Here is a 15050-nt window from a genome sequence, read left to right as displayed (position 1 = left end):
AGAGAGGTTAAGGAACTTGCTTAAAGTCACAGCAGGTAAGCGGCAGCGCTGGAGTTGGATTCCGATTGGTTTGCGTGGACTCTGGTCTCATCCTCACTGGGCGTGCGCATCACCTGGGGCGTGGCGGCCTGGGGCCCACGCATCCTGGGCTGCTCGCTGGCGTTTCTACTCTCAGCTGGTTGGAGTGAGAGCTGGAGCCGGGAGTCCCTGGGCCACACCACCAGCAAATGTTGAGGTCCTTGCTTGATCATTTCAGTGTCCCTAGTGCTCTGCTTCCAGGAGAACTCTTTTATTTATCGTTTTCATTGATACATTAATAGATGTACATGTTTTCAGGGTACATGTGATAATTTGATACATTCATATAATTGGAAAGATCAGATCAGGGTAAGTGGGGTATCCATCACCTTAAATATTCGTCTTTGTTACTCTCTTCTGGCAGTGTTGAAATCTACAATAGATTATTGTTAACCATAGTCACCCTACTGATCTGTCGAACGCTAGGTCTTCTTTCAGAATATTTAACTATATATTTGTACTCATTCATCAGCCCAGGCTGGGAGCCCTTGTTCACACTGTCAGGCCTGTCTTCATTGCAAGAAAGTGATCTTTGAAATCAGTAATAGGTGCTTGGAAGGAATTTAAGGAGCAGCCAATGAACAGGGCTGCTCAGTAAGAAGGACTGGCCATGAAGTCTGGTGTACCGAGGGTCGCTGAAAGAACTTCATTAGTCTCTGTGGCTGAAGGTCTTCCCTGGCCAGTGGTTGTACGTTTCATACAAGGTGCTCTGGAGGGACCTGGGGGACCCAGAGGAACTTTGTGACAGACTGACATTTGTCTTAATCTTCTGGGCGTTGGCTTTCTGCACTCGTTGCTCACAGGGTTGCTAGACCAGGCAGGTGGGTGACTGGAGGACAGAGTACGGAGAGAGAAGAGAACCTTCTGGAAGGAAAACCAGCAGGTATCCAAGGCGTGGGGACTGGGGAAGAGGGATTAGGAAGGGGAAAAAATTTTTAGGGTTCTTCTAGATCAGAGGGCATTAAACAGGAAATTTAAATTTTAAAAACTATGTGACTAGGATTTAAATCCAGTAAGCTTCATCACATAAACCTTTAACTTAATATTTTCCGTAGTAGATAAAAGTAGGAAAAATAGAACTACTTTTATTTTCCTTCTCTTTACATGTGTTAACTGAGATTTTTTTTTTGTGTTCTTAGTACATTTTAGGATTAATTACGAAAATCAAATTACCAGACACTGGAAATAGAAAATATAAAATTGGTAATATTCAAAGATGGTTAAATGCTTCATTTCCTTTTCTCATGAAAAAAGCAGCAGACAGAATTTATATTCTGAAAGCAAATATGGAAATCACATTAAAAATCAGAAAATCCCCCCCCCCCATGTGGGTTTCATTTATCTTTGGTCTGAGTTAGAGGCAGAGAGAATTTGAATATGCTGCCAGCTCGGGGCAGCTAAGTTCCTTCTCTCTCAAGAACTGGGTATACGTGTGAGGCTTATCTCATTTGCATTTTTGCCACTTTGCTTCCTTTGATACCAGAGAGAGCTTCATGGTAAGGACCTGAAATGCATTTTGAGAGCTAAAAAGAGGGGAGTTTGTGGATGCACAGGCTGGTGTTCGGAATGTGAAGAGCGTGGCTCAAGCCTGACTCCGAGTTACAATCACCTGGGAATCTTCAGAAATACTTTGCTGCCAGAACCCACACTGGAGATTGTGACTCGGTTGGCCTGAGTGAGACGTGGGTGGCCAGAGTCAGGGAGCACTGGGCAAGTCCAACTTTGCAGGCTGGGAAACTGAAACAGAGGCTGCCTGTCACCTCAGGGACTGAAAGTGACAGGTGGAGACAGGACTAGACGTGGGCCTCCTCACCGCGGCTGGGCTTGTGTTCCAGTGTGCCACGGGGGCACCTTGAATTTGAATCTTGTCCCGGCACCTCTCAAGTTCTCTGTTGCCCTGGTCTCATAGTCTCTGCTCCTGACCTTGGAGATGACAGCACGTTGGCAGGCAGGGCTATGCACCCCGCTACCTGCCTCTAACGTTATTTTTGAATAATGAAATTTAAGCAAAAGCATATTTATGCCTGTATGATGGAGAAGACCGTCTCTTTTCACAAGTCATCTGCCATTAGTGTTGCAAGCGGGGCCAGTTCATTGTCCTTCCAGTGAAAGCAGTTGCACGGCCTGATAGTCTTCTAGTCTTTCTGTGTGGCAGAGATAGAAGTGGGGAGTCATTTCTCAGCTCCTATTCAGCCGCTGCTTTCCTGAATTGGAAACCCAACCTTGACCTTCTCTCCCAGGCTGCTTTGTCATGAGCAAGACTCAGAACAAAGACCTTCCCTTCACCTGCCCAGGGCGCCCTCGCTTTGGGCTTTGCACCCCCTGACTGCTAGCAAAGCCTTTATCCTCATCTGATATTTGGTGAACAGCTGACACCTCCTGGGAATCTTTAAAATTGTTCTCTTCAGAAGCCATTCTGCCTCAAGTGCCTATTTTTAGACTTTGTAAAGCCCACGTCAAATTGTTGCTGCCTTTCCCTCTGTCTGCTAAGCCTGCTGTTTGAAAGGCAGCAACAGGATCTTTTGTCTTTAAAAGTTCAGCCCCATCTGGTTCATTCCACAGCCCTGGAGTGCTCTGGGGTATATATCTATCTCTTCCCTCATTCTGACCAGCATCAAAACCAAAGCCACAAGCGATAACCTTTACACCACAGGAGTTGAAATAATACAACCGGGGGAAGAAAATCCCTTCCAAATAATGAACCTAGAGTTAAATAGATTGCTGTGTCTTAGAACACTCATTTGCTCTGGTCGTATTTAACCTGTTGGATTAGAATGGTTTGAGCTTCAGGCTCTGCAATGGGCCGTCCAAGTTCAGAGCCAGTCCATCAGGATGGTGACTGGCTGAAGGGGCTAGCAGCTGTCACCTTCAATAGTGAACTGTAGAAAACAGAGTTCAGGTGTTCCGGTGGGGCCTTGAGCACAGCCTGCTCAGTACGGGGTGAGACCCTCTTTGGCCACTGGTTTTGGCTTTTGTTTCATCACATGAACCTTTTTGTTGTCACTAATGGCAACTTGCGTGACTAGAGGTGGTGAGAATTCACGGCAAAGCCCAAAGGCGGTGCTAGGAGTAGCTGTATCCCAGCCCGACTTGATCTTTCTCCTTCCCCTGCATTTCCCACCTTTCTCCAGTCCTGCCACCATCCCTCCCTCTGTCCACATCAGCTCATACAACAGAAGTCAAGAATCTTTTATTTTGTATTTTTATTGAATAAAACTTTTAGGATCCATGTTATTAAATTTCAGAGAGGTAAATGCAATGGTTTATATAGAATTCTCTAAAAAAAAAAGTTCAAAATTGAGTAAAATCAAAAACCAAGTATTCTTCTAGGCAAATTTTTTTTTTTTTAAATAGTATTTTGGGGGAAAAAAGATCCATAGTTTTAAAAAAAAGATTAGAAAGGGTACACAGTAAAATATTAACATTATATTAGGGTTGCAGGAGTATGAGTTAATTTTTCTCTTTGTTTTCTCAATTTCCCCCAATAAATATATTATTCAGTGTTATCAAACATATAAAGGGAGAAATGTGCATGCCTGTTGATCTAGCAGACATACATCAAAGGAACTCATCCCAAGGAAATAGTGAAGAAGTATTATGTCCTTATATATCCAAAGGGTGTGTGTGTCTGTGTACCCTCATATACTTGAAGAATTAGCTACAAGGATGAAGCATAGTTTGTTATAATAAACAACGTGAAACAACTTACATTAGTTTAATTATATATCTTTATAATGGAAGAATGTAAAGCTGTTAAAATGATGTTGCAGATAAAATATTTAACGATATGGAAACATTTTATAACATAGAATGAAAAAGTAAGTTGCAGATTGGTTCGTATCATTTGATCCCATCAAAGAAACATACAATACAGAAATAGAAAAGAAGATCTGAAAGGGTATTAATGCCCTAATGTATTAGTAGTGTTTCTTCAGAGAAAGGGTCCATAGGTGTTTATTTTATTTTTGTCTAACTAAATATGCACGTGGGTCTGTACATGTGTGTACATAGCATATGTATGTGTAGTTTTCTTGTGAAGAACCTATATTTTATAATAATTGGTTTATTTTAGATTTAAAAAATAAAGTTATCTCTTTGAGTGAGAACCTATGATTTATATCTCATAGCTGACCTCTTACCCCTATTATTTAAATCTATGTTCTACCTTCAAATAGAAGGGTTAACAGTGAGAAAACGAGCTTATAATGGCAGACTGTTTTCTGAATGGATGATTGATAATTATAATGGCTGAGATTTTAAATTGCCATTTATAATCAACTAGTGTCCCCCCCTTTTCTGGCATGTTTGGTGTGTCTGCTTGCAGCAATGCTATTTGGCCCATTTTATTGCAGGTGAGAAGCCTAATCTTTGCAGTGAGAAGCTAAATAATGAAGCTTGTTCAGACTTACGTGGGAGTTGGTTAGTGCAGCTCTGAGCTCGAGGGCCTGGGTTTTTGTGGCTGCAACTTCAGAATTCAGAGGCTGTTTCTGTTTATTTGAGTTTTGTAGCTAAGGTCCTGGGACTGACACCGTCTCAAGGTTTGCTCTGATGTAATTGGTAAATTGCTAAGGAGGACACTGGCATTACTCTGTACAGCTTAAAAATTTAAAGATGTTAAGTTGTCTTAAATCAAGCAAAGAAGGTTGGGGACACGTTAAAGGCATCATTAGAATTAGGTCTCCTGATTCTTGGCTTATCTAGTTTAGCGATTCACATTGGCCCTTTGACAGTTTGCTACTCATTTGAGTGTTTTCTTACTAGCTGCCTTGACATGCTTTTTAATGCTTGCAGGGTTCGTTTCCAGCCTCGCCCTGAGCACAGGCATCAGTGCCTTCTGCTGGGTTAGCTGGTGGTGATGCAGCCCACAGGTACTTGTCTCTGCCTTTCAGTCGGGTTCAGCAGCCATCTATTTATGTTGAAAGGCGCTGCACAGGGAGATGCAGAACATGGAGTTCTAGGCCTGCAGGCGTTTATCATCGCTTGCTAATTTGAGCTCAGCCTGGCACTTGAACATGGGCCATAGATTTCCAGATGAAAAAAACAAAACAAAAAAGGGTCCTTTAATGTATAGAGCTATCTCTCTGCCTGCTTGCTTCATTTCTGATCGTTTTGAACAGTCCATATCCAAGTTGGATATTGTCGTGTTCCAACACAACACAAGCCTGTGTGGCCTTGGGCCTGCACTCGTGATGGCTGCAAAGGTTTTTTTAAAGTGAAGTGGCTAAGAAGAGAGCAAGGCCAGTGTGTGTGTGTGGGGGGGGAGGGGTGAAGGGCAGATGTGAGGACTATTTCTTGCGATAAGCTATTTTATGTGTGAGCTATTTCTTTGGATTATTTTATGCATGAAAATGTACATCCGATTGGAAGACAGAAGGTATTGAAATTTACCTCTTGAAATTGTTCTAGGAAAAATTAAGCTAAATATCAATCAGATTCCTAATTTTACAGTCTAGCAAATGATCTAATAGAATAACGTGGGTAAAAGTATCTGTTGTGTGGTATTAAGTTCTGATAATTCCCGTCTTCCTTTGTACCTAAAAGCGGCACCCTCTTCTGTCACTCTGCAAACAGATGCTGCTGCCACATGCAGACATTATTTGCCAGCTGTGGCACAGCTGGTCACCCAGGCCCTGTTACAGCTGCCTGTAAGACCTGGATTTATTGTCCTCCCCCTAAATACTGTCTTAGAAATCACTCATATCATTTTAGAGAGTATCCCAGTGACACTGCTTAAACACGAATCTTCCTGTTTCTCCTTTTTCCACGGCCTTCACTTCCACTGGTCTTTTTTCCCTAAGGTTGGCATCTGCCTTTGAGACCCTGCTGGGCCTAGATATATTCACTAGCAGTGGATGAAGGCTTCAGGGCAGTGAAGCAGCGGCTGCCTCTTGGAGAATGGGTTGAGGATGGTACAGGTTCGTGAGCGCAATAAGGAAGAACCACCACCAGGTGGTGATGGCAGCTTCCTGGCCCAGGTGGGACTCCACGTCTCCCCCTCCCATGGACGGTCACTTGATAAGCGTAGTGCTGAACCAGTAACCCATGTCCTACTCATTCTTATTAAAGAGTGGTATTTAAGTAAGCTGTGAATTCCCATTATAAGAAATAATTGCTTTTTTAAAAGGAAGCATTAAAGAAAAAGATCTCTAGCTCAATCAAGATCCTGTTCTTTTCCTTAACACGCTTGGCTCTTAAAGGTGGGCACGTTCTTGGCCTTGACATGGGAGTTTACATGGAACTCCGGGCAGAAGCCTCCTCAGCCTTGGGCTGCGACTCGTCCCTGGCAGGGTTTGGGCTGAAAGGTCATGGGATCTGTCTCTTTGACACTGCTACATGCAACAATGACTTTAAAATTAGCCTCCCTAACTTGTTGGAGACATAGGTGAAAAAGAGAGTAGGACAAACATCTTTTGCTGTTGGATATGCATTGAATCGGTTTTTAAGCCGAGGGAGGCTGAAAGGGGTGACCGTGGTTGATTTAGGACAATACTTTTAGAGCCACAGGCTGCTGAAAGGTAAGGAAACGTAGAAGGGGCCAAATTTCACAGATTCCTCACAACAGTCCATGAAGGAGATTTCCAGGATCCATTACTACAATGTGGAAACCAAAGGTGGGATAGGTAAGGATACGACCTCAGTGTCACCAAGCTAGTAAGGTGGTGGGGATGGAGCCCAAAGCCAGCCCTGGGGGATGAGAAATGGGCTTGTTCCTTATGTATGAGGACAGTGGAGCAGTTCAAACAGAAGCTTCCAGAGGGGTTTCCTATTCCCTGGAATATTCTTCCTTTTAATGTCGGCATGGGCATTTAGGGGGAAATGCCATTCATTTTCACAACGGGGCATTCTGTATGCCTTAGGGACCTCTGAGGTTCCAGGTCTCCTTGGCCAAGTCAGGTACCCACATGTCTCACTGTGCGTTGGCTGCTAACTTTCATGATGTTTTGCTGCAGGGGCAGTGTCGTCATGGGCTGTGGTTTGAGTTGGTTTTCGTGTGTGTCTCTTGAATACACAAAGTTCCTCCTGTAGTCATTGGCTGGGCTGCTGCCTCCGAGGAGCCTCTTCCTCTTCCCAGCACTTGAATCTGCTCCCGATTCGAGAGAGGCAGCAGCTTCCAGCCCAGACGGGCTTCTGCACAGCACAAGCCGTGCAGCTCCGGGGGTGCTGGGCTGGGTGGCTGTGCGCGGGGGTCACCTGGGTGGTAGCTGTTGGGGGCCCTCCCCTCGTGCCTCCCCCAGCACAGCACCTCCCGATCCAGGCTGTTAATCACCTGGCCGGGAACTGGCGGGGACCAGAATTTCTCTCTGCCTTGCTGTTGTTAGGGGAAACGGACCATCTGCATCCAGACCTGCCGGTCTCTTGCCTCTCCTCTTTAAAACGAGCTCTTCCTGCCTGGAATCTGGTAAGTGCCACCAGAGGTTCTGTTTCCCTTCCTGACTCGATCTGTGCCTATAACATCAAGAGAATGTTCTCTTACAGTGAGTCCATTAGCTTTAACTTAAGTGCACCAGGATTTGGGCGATTATTTGAATTTACTTGCTTGCTTTTTTTTTTTTTTATGTCCATTAAACATTTTTTGCATGCTTCAAAAATCAAAAGGTGTACAGGGAAACATTTTCATTCTTTATGTGTGTTTAACCTCTGTCATCTTGTGTGAAACCTTTCTTTTCAGGGTAGTGCACTGAAAAATTACCACAGATAATGCTCTGGTGCCTCTCCCCTGCCCCCTTTCTGAATAAATTCTTGCATTTGTCATCACTGTGTGCCTGAAATGTCAAAAATAGACACAGTGAAGGGATCTGTCATGCAGAGTTCAGAGATTTGGTACAAAACCCCAGGTGAAATGAGGACAGATCTTTTATTTAAAAAAATTTTTTTTTTCTTTTTAGACTTCATTGTGTGTTAAGTTCAATGTAAAGAATAGCTAATGCAGCCAGCCGGGTCTCGATGGGACAGGTGTACGTCTTCATTGTTTCAGACTCACCTCCTGGGACACACACACCTTGCTTGCTTGTTTTATAACCTTTACAGGAAATACCTGGGGATTTGTCACATGACTCCTTACTTTAGTTTTCACATGTGTTCACACAGATAAATCGCTTTGCTCTTATATGGATAAATGTTCAGTTAGGAACTTCTAAAAATTGTAAATGAGGTGCCTGACAGATCCTTATTCATTATCACTCCTCACACTCCTCAGCCTCCAAACATATGAACTTTTATTCCCTTTAAAAGAAAATAAAACCAGCAGTTATGTGTTAAGTTAAAGAATACGCATGTTAATTGTCATTAAAAAACATATAGCAGTTAATCTCCAGGAATAACTCGTCTCTCCGCCCGACCTAGCTGGGATAATCTCACTAGCTGGGATAGTGTGACTTTTCTTTCTTTTTCTTTTCTCTTCACATCAGTTACAAATAATGCTCTATGGTAAATACATAAATTGAGGGACATTGCATTAAGCAATACTGGAACGGAAAGCCAGGGCAGTGCCTGCTCCTTCGGGGCGATTCTGTAAACCATGGGAAACTGTCAGACAAAGGCTGAGACAGGTGCGCCTGCTGGCTCGTGGGGAGTTCGTGCGTGGGGGAGGAAGCCAAGCATGTGCAGCAACTTGAAGCATGTCAGAAAGAACATTTGTCAGGAATCTTCAAAACCGTGGCAGTTTCTAATGTGTGAAATTGAACTCCTGACCCTGTTTGCTTGATGGTGACTCTTGTTTTGCTTGAGATTTGTGCAGTGTTGGGTCCCTGGGTGTGGGGAGAGAGCGCGGAGCAGTTTGGCGGTAGGGAAATGCCATCATTTTTGTGTGTGACTTGAGACGGGAGAGCCTGTATGTACCATCACCTTCAAAGGAGAAGTTTCTGTTGAGAAATAGAAAATTGGCACGGCAACCACCAGAGAGACCTTACCTGTGGACTGCTTGGCCCGGAGGTGATGGTTACGCCTCCTACGGGAAAAGGAAGAACAGAAAATAAACCCGAGGGAGTGAAACGCAGCTATGTGTGGGCAGAAAGGACCCAGCACTGTTGCCCCCGACGCCCAAGCAAGACACCCCCCCACACCTTTGGTTCTGTTCCTCCTTCCCCATTGACGTGCCCTTCTCCCGAAATGACCCAGACCTGTGTTTGACAACAGGCGGCTGCCACTTCATTCAAATGCATTTTTTTCAACTCGTGAACTCTCACCTCTTGCCAAGGGGCCTGAGTGCCTGGTTAATGATCTTTGATGTGAGCGATTCTCTGCCTTGATTAACATTGAGCATGGTTAGTACCGCACAGGTGAACTCCGTGATCCTCCCACGTGATCCAGTCCCTGCCAGCCACCTCCACACCTGTAGGAACTGGGCATAGCTGGTTTTCTCTTTATGTGCGCTCTTCCCCTCCGGTGGAATTTGGGCTGAGACATTCGAGGTGGGACCCAGCTGAGCTGTTCAGCAGAAGAGCAGCTTGCAGAGCGGTCTCTTCGGTGGAGGACGCGAGGGTGGGGATTGGGCTCCTGCAATCCGAAGACCTTGGGGTGAGCCTCCCCCTGAGCAGGTTAGGGAAGGGGCTGCCCCGCGCTCTGTCCAGGTAGGGGTGGGGGGGCTGGGTGGTCGAGGGCTCCCAACTGCCTGGGTCTCTCTCAGCCACCTTGGCAACCGCCTGCCCTCTTCACTGTTCTGCCCCCCTCCAGAAAGGAAGGAGCTGTGTGGATGGCCCTGCAGCTCGTAGGGCCGGCAGAGTTAGCCATTTTCTCCTGACCTAGATATGTGGTAGTGGCGATTTCTGCATGTACACATTGATACCTAAAAAAAGATGAGAAATAGCTTTCATTGTTGCAAAAATGAGGAATGTCCCCTTTTAGGATTTTAACGGATAACAGTTTTCGGCCTCAGCCTCCAATGTCACAGATTTCCCTCGAGAACTTATTTGTCCTGCTTAACTGTTGATGATTGAGGTATTTCTCACCACCCTGTCCCAGATTACACAGGGTAACTTATAAGAACCTGGGGACGTTGGCCTAAAGCATTTGCTAGGTGCATCCTTCCCAAGTGGATCTTCCCTTTTCCCTGGCCTTAGTTTTCTTCTGGAGAATACGGCCTGCTGTAATGGCCGGTGCTTTGCGTCCCTGGTCCTCTGGGGCGGGATGTGGGTGAGCCAGGTGGCACACGGCGGGCATGGCTTGTCCGTTTTGGCCCCTTTCCCAGACCGAGTTCTGCCGCACGCTTGATTGATTTGGCTGCTGGTGGTAGAATCTGATGTTTTAGAGTCCTAGGATGGAAAGGATTAAGAATGATTTCTGATTCGAATTCCTTGTTTCTAGGGAATGACTGAATCTATACATTGTATTTACCATTTTAAAAAGTGCTAATTCTTAATGGCGGAGGGGAAGAACTGTGATTTTGCTTCTTGGATCTCCCATAACGATCATATTTTCTGAGACAAATATTGGTTTATTTATTTTTTAGAGTCATTTAATCCACATTGAAATCTACTATTGCTATTGAAATCATATTATATTCATATATGTCCCGAATTGGTTAAAGGCAGTGGTTTTCAGCCAGTGGCAATTTTTGCTCCCTCCCTCACAGGACATGGGGCAATATCTGGAGACGTTCTTGGTTGCCACAGTTCGAGGGGGAGGGGCACGCGGGTGCTCCCGGCACCTGGTGAGCGGAAGCCTGGGTGCTGCCCTGCCATCTACACTGCCCGGGTCGACCCGGCCGCACGCAAGTGTAGCCCGAAGTATCGACAGTGCCCAGGTTGAGGAACTTTGCTTTAAAGAATGTACAAAGTAAGAAATGCCGTGGAAAACCCGAAGTCTCTGAGTAACCTATCCATAAGGAGTCAATGTTTGGTTTTTTTAGTAAAAGTGCTCAGTGGAGCCTGGTTGAATTAACAAATTAGTGGAGCCTGTGAATTCTATATCATAGCTTTAATAAAATGTATATTTCTTTCAAGTTCAAATTATTGGCAAAGTATATTATTTTAACCTAGCCAACTAAATAACACAATAGATGGCTACTTGATAGTTTGCTAGTATCCACTGCCTGAAGGGAGGCCTCCTGTCACCTGGGGGCAGGAGACGCTCTCCGTGGGAGCTGGGGGGAGACCTGGTGGGGTCCTGTTGTCCCAAGTCCTGTGGCCGAGGGCAGGACCTGGGCTGATTTCCTCATCTCTGTAATGGGCATAGGAAGGGATATCTGTGCTGCTTACCTCTCTGCATTGGAGGCTGGGATGTGAATTGTGGAGTTTTAGAAACAGAAGGGGGGGATCTCTAAGTAAATTTAGTCTAATGCTTTTTCTTTGGAGATGAAGAAACTAGCCCAGAAAGGTTAACTTTCCTTTCCTAATCTATTCTGATGTGGTTTCTCCTTCGTTTCAGTTCTTAGGGCAATTTTTGCCCTAATTCGCTTTTCAGTTAATCATGTACTGATTTCCGACACCTTTCGTCGTCATTGCCTTGCTCTTTGAAATCTTCCAGGTTAACTTTTTTTTTTTGAGACAAGAGTCTCATTCTGTTGCCCTGGCTAGAGTGCATGGTGTCAGCTTAGCTCATAGCAACCCCAGACTCCTGGGTTCAAGCAATCCTCCTTCCCCAGCCTCCCGAGTAGCTGGGACTACAGGCATGCACCACCATGCCCAGCTAATTTTTTCCATATACTTTTAGTTGGCCAGTTAATTTCTATTTTTTCAGTAGAGATGGGGTCTGGCTCTTACTCAGTCTGGTTTCAAACTCCTGACCTCGAGTGATCCTCCTCGGCCTCCCAGAGTGCTAGGATTACAGGTGTGAGCCACCGCGCCCGGCCTTAGGTTAACTTTTTATGTGTTCACTTCTTGGCCCCTTCGTCAAACTCTAGATGACACTAACTTTGGGAATGGGATGATGACTCACGCACCTTTGGGTCCTGCCAGTGCCCAGAGAAGAATTTTGTAAGTTTCAGACCCCAGGAAGATATTTGTTGATCTGATTTGAATGACACACAAGCTTGGCATGACGGAGCCAGTGTGAGAATTAGAACTGACATCCAGAGTGGTTGTCTTGGTGGTTCCTGTAGCTGTAGGTCAAGGTTGGTTTGCTGAAGAGCTTTCTCTTGATGGTGTTTCATCCAATATTGGCATCTTTCTTTGGCTTTGGATGCCTTTGGGGAGCATTATTTTAGACTTTCAGGCTTGGATTTGTTATATTAGCTCTAATAGCCTTCCTATGGTTCAGTTTTATTTTTTTTTTTTTTTGGTCAGGAGGAAGAATGGAAGTTCAGTTTTAAATGGGGGGGGGAAACACAGTTGTATCTTGGAACAGGAAAAAGGACATTAGGGGAAATCAGAATAAAGTATGGACTTTTGTTAATGATAAATCAACCTTGATTCTTTGATTGTGAGAAATGTCCTGTACTAATGTAGATTTTTAAAATAGGGGAAACTGGCCACAGGGTACATGGGAGCCCTGTGCTGTTGTCGCACTAATTCTGTAATCTGAGACTATTCTAAAGCAAAATGTTTACTTTAAAAAGCACATGTTGGCATGGATGCAGAGAAGTAGGAACACTCAAACACTGCTGGTGGGACTGCAAACTGGTACAATTTCTGTGGAAAGCAATATGGAGATACCTCCAAGAGCTACAAGGAGAACTACCATTTGATCCAGCAATCCCGTTACTGGGTATTTACCCAAAAGAACAAAAGGCATTCTGTGAAAAAAGACGTCTGCACTAGAATGTTTATAGCAGCACAATTCACAATTGCAAAAATGTGGGAACAATCCAAGTGCCCATCAATACATGAGTGGATTAATAAAATGTGGTATATGTATACCAATGGAGTATTATTTAGCTATAAGAAACAATGGCGATCTATCACCTCTTGTATTGTCCTGGATAGAGTGGGAGCCCATTCTACTAAGTGAAGTATCCCAGGAATGGAAAAATAAGCACCACATATACTCACCAGTAAGCTGGTATTAACTGGTCAACACTTAAGTGCACATATAGTAGTAACATTCATCAGGTGTCTGGCAGGTGGGAGGGGGGAAGAGGGGATGGGGATATTGACACCTAATAGGTGCAGTGCGCACCATCTGGGTGATGGACACGCTTGAAGCTCTGACTGGGGTGGGGCAAAGGCAATATATGTAACCTAAACATTTGTACCCCCATAATATGCTGAAAGAAAAAAATGAAATAAAAAGCACAAACAAAATTGCTGCCATTTTGCTAATAGATATAGTAGTACGTTTTATTGTGTTGTTTTTCTTTGAGACAGGCTGCTGCAAAGTTGTGTTCTGTGTTTGTCTCAGCTGTCTGGTCAGGATAGCTATCAAAGTGCCCCTTTCCAAAATGTGCCCAAATAATTTTGAACAATTTCAAATGGCAGTATGTGATTTAAATTTATTTGTCATTGCCCTCACTAAGGCATTTTTAGGTGGTACGTTTAAAAGACTAGACATACTTTTCGGGTCTAAAATGTTACATCAACAGAAAGTGTATTTGTAGATGACATTTGAAATACTGTCAGCTGGTAATGCTACCACCAATGTGCCAGTTGGACAAATTCAATGTGTCCCATTTTTTTGCTGGGTCTCCAGAGGCATTTGGGTGACAGATATCACTGTCTCTGGGCAGGCTGGTGTAATTCAGTGCCTCTGAAACCAAAATAAGGAACTTTGGTTCCTGGGTCCATAAAGCCACGAAACATATATGGGCCTATTCTATTTAATGATATGTCACGAAATATACTTTTATCTGTATTAAAACAAACATGGACGTATTATAGAATATAGGGATTTTTAAAGTACTGCTTGAGATTGCTGGCTTTAGGTTCGTGGCCCCACCCCTGCTTCACACTCTGTTTCTGTGGCTACCGGGGGAAAGTATGAAAATCACTGGACTTGGAGATAAAAGAACTTGAGTTTGAATCCATTTGAGTCACTTATCTTAGTCGATAATGGACAAAATAGTCATCTTGTGCCATTTTGTTGTGAAAATAGAATGAGATAATAGAAAATGTATTTGAATACAGTGAGATCTGTACAGATGCTGAATATATTACTTTGCAGGAGTTAGATGCGCCCCCCCCCTTTCATTTATTTATATGGTAGATCTTATATTATGTTAACATTCATCTTGGGGTGCTAAGGTTGGCTTTGGTGCAAATCTGTGTTTTCTTGCATTCTTACTCAGGGTGTGTGTATGTGTGTTAGATGAAGATTACTTGGAAAGTTTTTTATTACTCAAACATACACAAAATAGAGATGATAGCATGATAGCAAGCAGCATGACGAACTCCCTCCCCCTCAGCTTCTTTATTGCCCGAGTGCAGTTTAATGTTTCTTTGCAGTCTTTTTTATTTAGCATATATACCATTGGGGAGGACAGTGAAAACACATTTCAACGTTAGCTACAATAATGTTTCTCTATAGGTTCACCCCTAACTTGATGTTTGAGTTTGCTTTTACTAAATTTAATTTTCTTTTTAAATGAGATAAAAATGCTGACCAAATCATCACCATTAGGTATATTAAGTCTACCTTTCATCCTTGACCCCCAATAGGTGACCGTTGTTATTAGATTTGGGGTTATCCCTCCATTGTCCTTTTTGGAAATAATATGAATATATTTATATTCCTTTTACTCATTGAGTAGCACATGATACACACAATTCTGAGCCCTGTTGTCTTCACTTAGCACTGTATCCTGCCGCTCACTCACTGTCTACGTACAGAGGACTCGCTTGTGTTTTTTTTTATAGCTCTCTGCTATGGGGTACTGCAGTTCAGTCAGTCCACTGCTGCTGGACACTTGGGTCATTCGCAGACTTGTTTGTGTGTGTGTGTTCAGGCATGCACACGTACAATAAATAGCCCTGGGCATGTGTCATTTTGTTTCTGTCTAGGCATTCCACTTGGGATAAGCAGATTCTTCCTTTCTTGCCTTGTAGACAGTGTAGCTCCTCAGTAAAATTTTATTCTCTCAACCTCTGTCCTGCTCTTTAACC

General features: G+C 43.9%; 1 protein-coding gene across 4 annotated transcripts in view; it reads left to right on the top strand.

Annotated features, from left to right (window-relative positions):
- The window catches only part of NEDD4L (NEDD4 like E3 ubiquitin protein ligase), a 327232-nt gene that overhangs the window by 121165 nt on the left and 191017 nt on the right, over positions 1-15050 (top strand). Inside the window, exon 1 of one of the 4 annotated variants that reach the window (XM_075993837.1) lies at positions 9386-9614. The exons of 2 other annotated variants lie outside the window; for them this stretch is intronic. The gene's annotated coding sequence lies outside the window, so the exon portion shown is untranslated. Of the gene's footprint in view, positions 1-9385; positions 9615-15050 lie in introns of those variants that run through there. One more of the 4 variants, XM_075993838.1, reaches the window with a different exon arrangement.

Source organism: Microcebus murinus, chromosome 17 (genome assembly GCF_040939455.1).
Source record: "Microcebus murinus isolate Inina chromosome 17, M.murinus_Inina_mat1.0, whole genome shotgun sequence".
NCBI lineage: Eukaryota > Metazoa > Chordata > Mammalia > Primates > Cheirogaleidae > Microcebus > Microcebus murinus.
The sequence above is the reverse complement of the archived record's forward strand: the minus strand, read 5'-3'. Positions and strand labels throughout refer to the sequence as shown.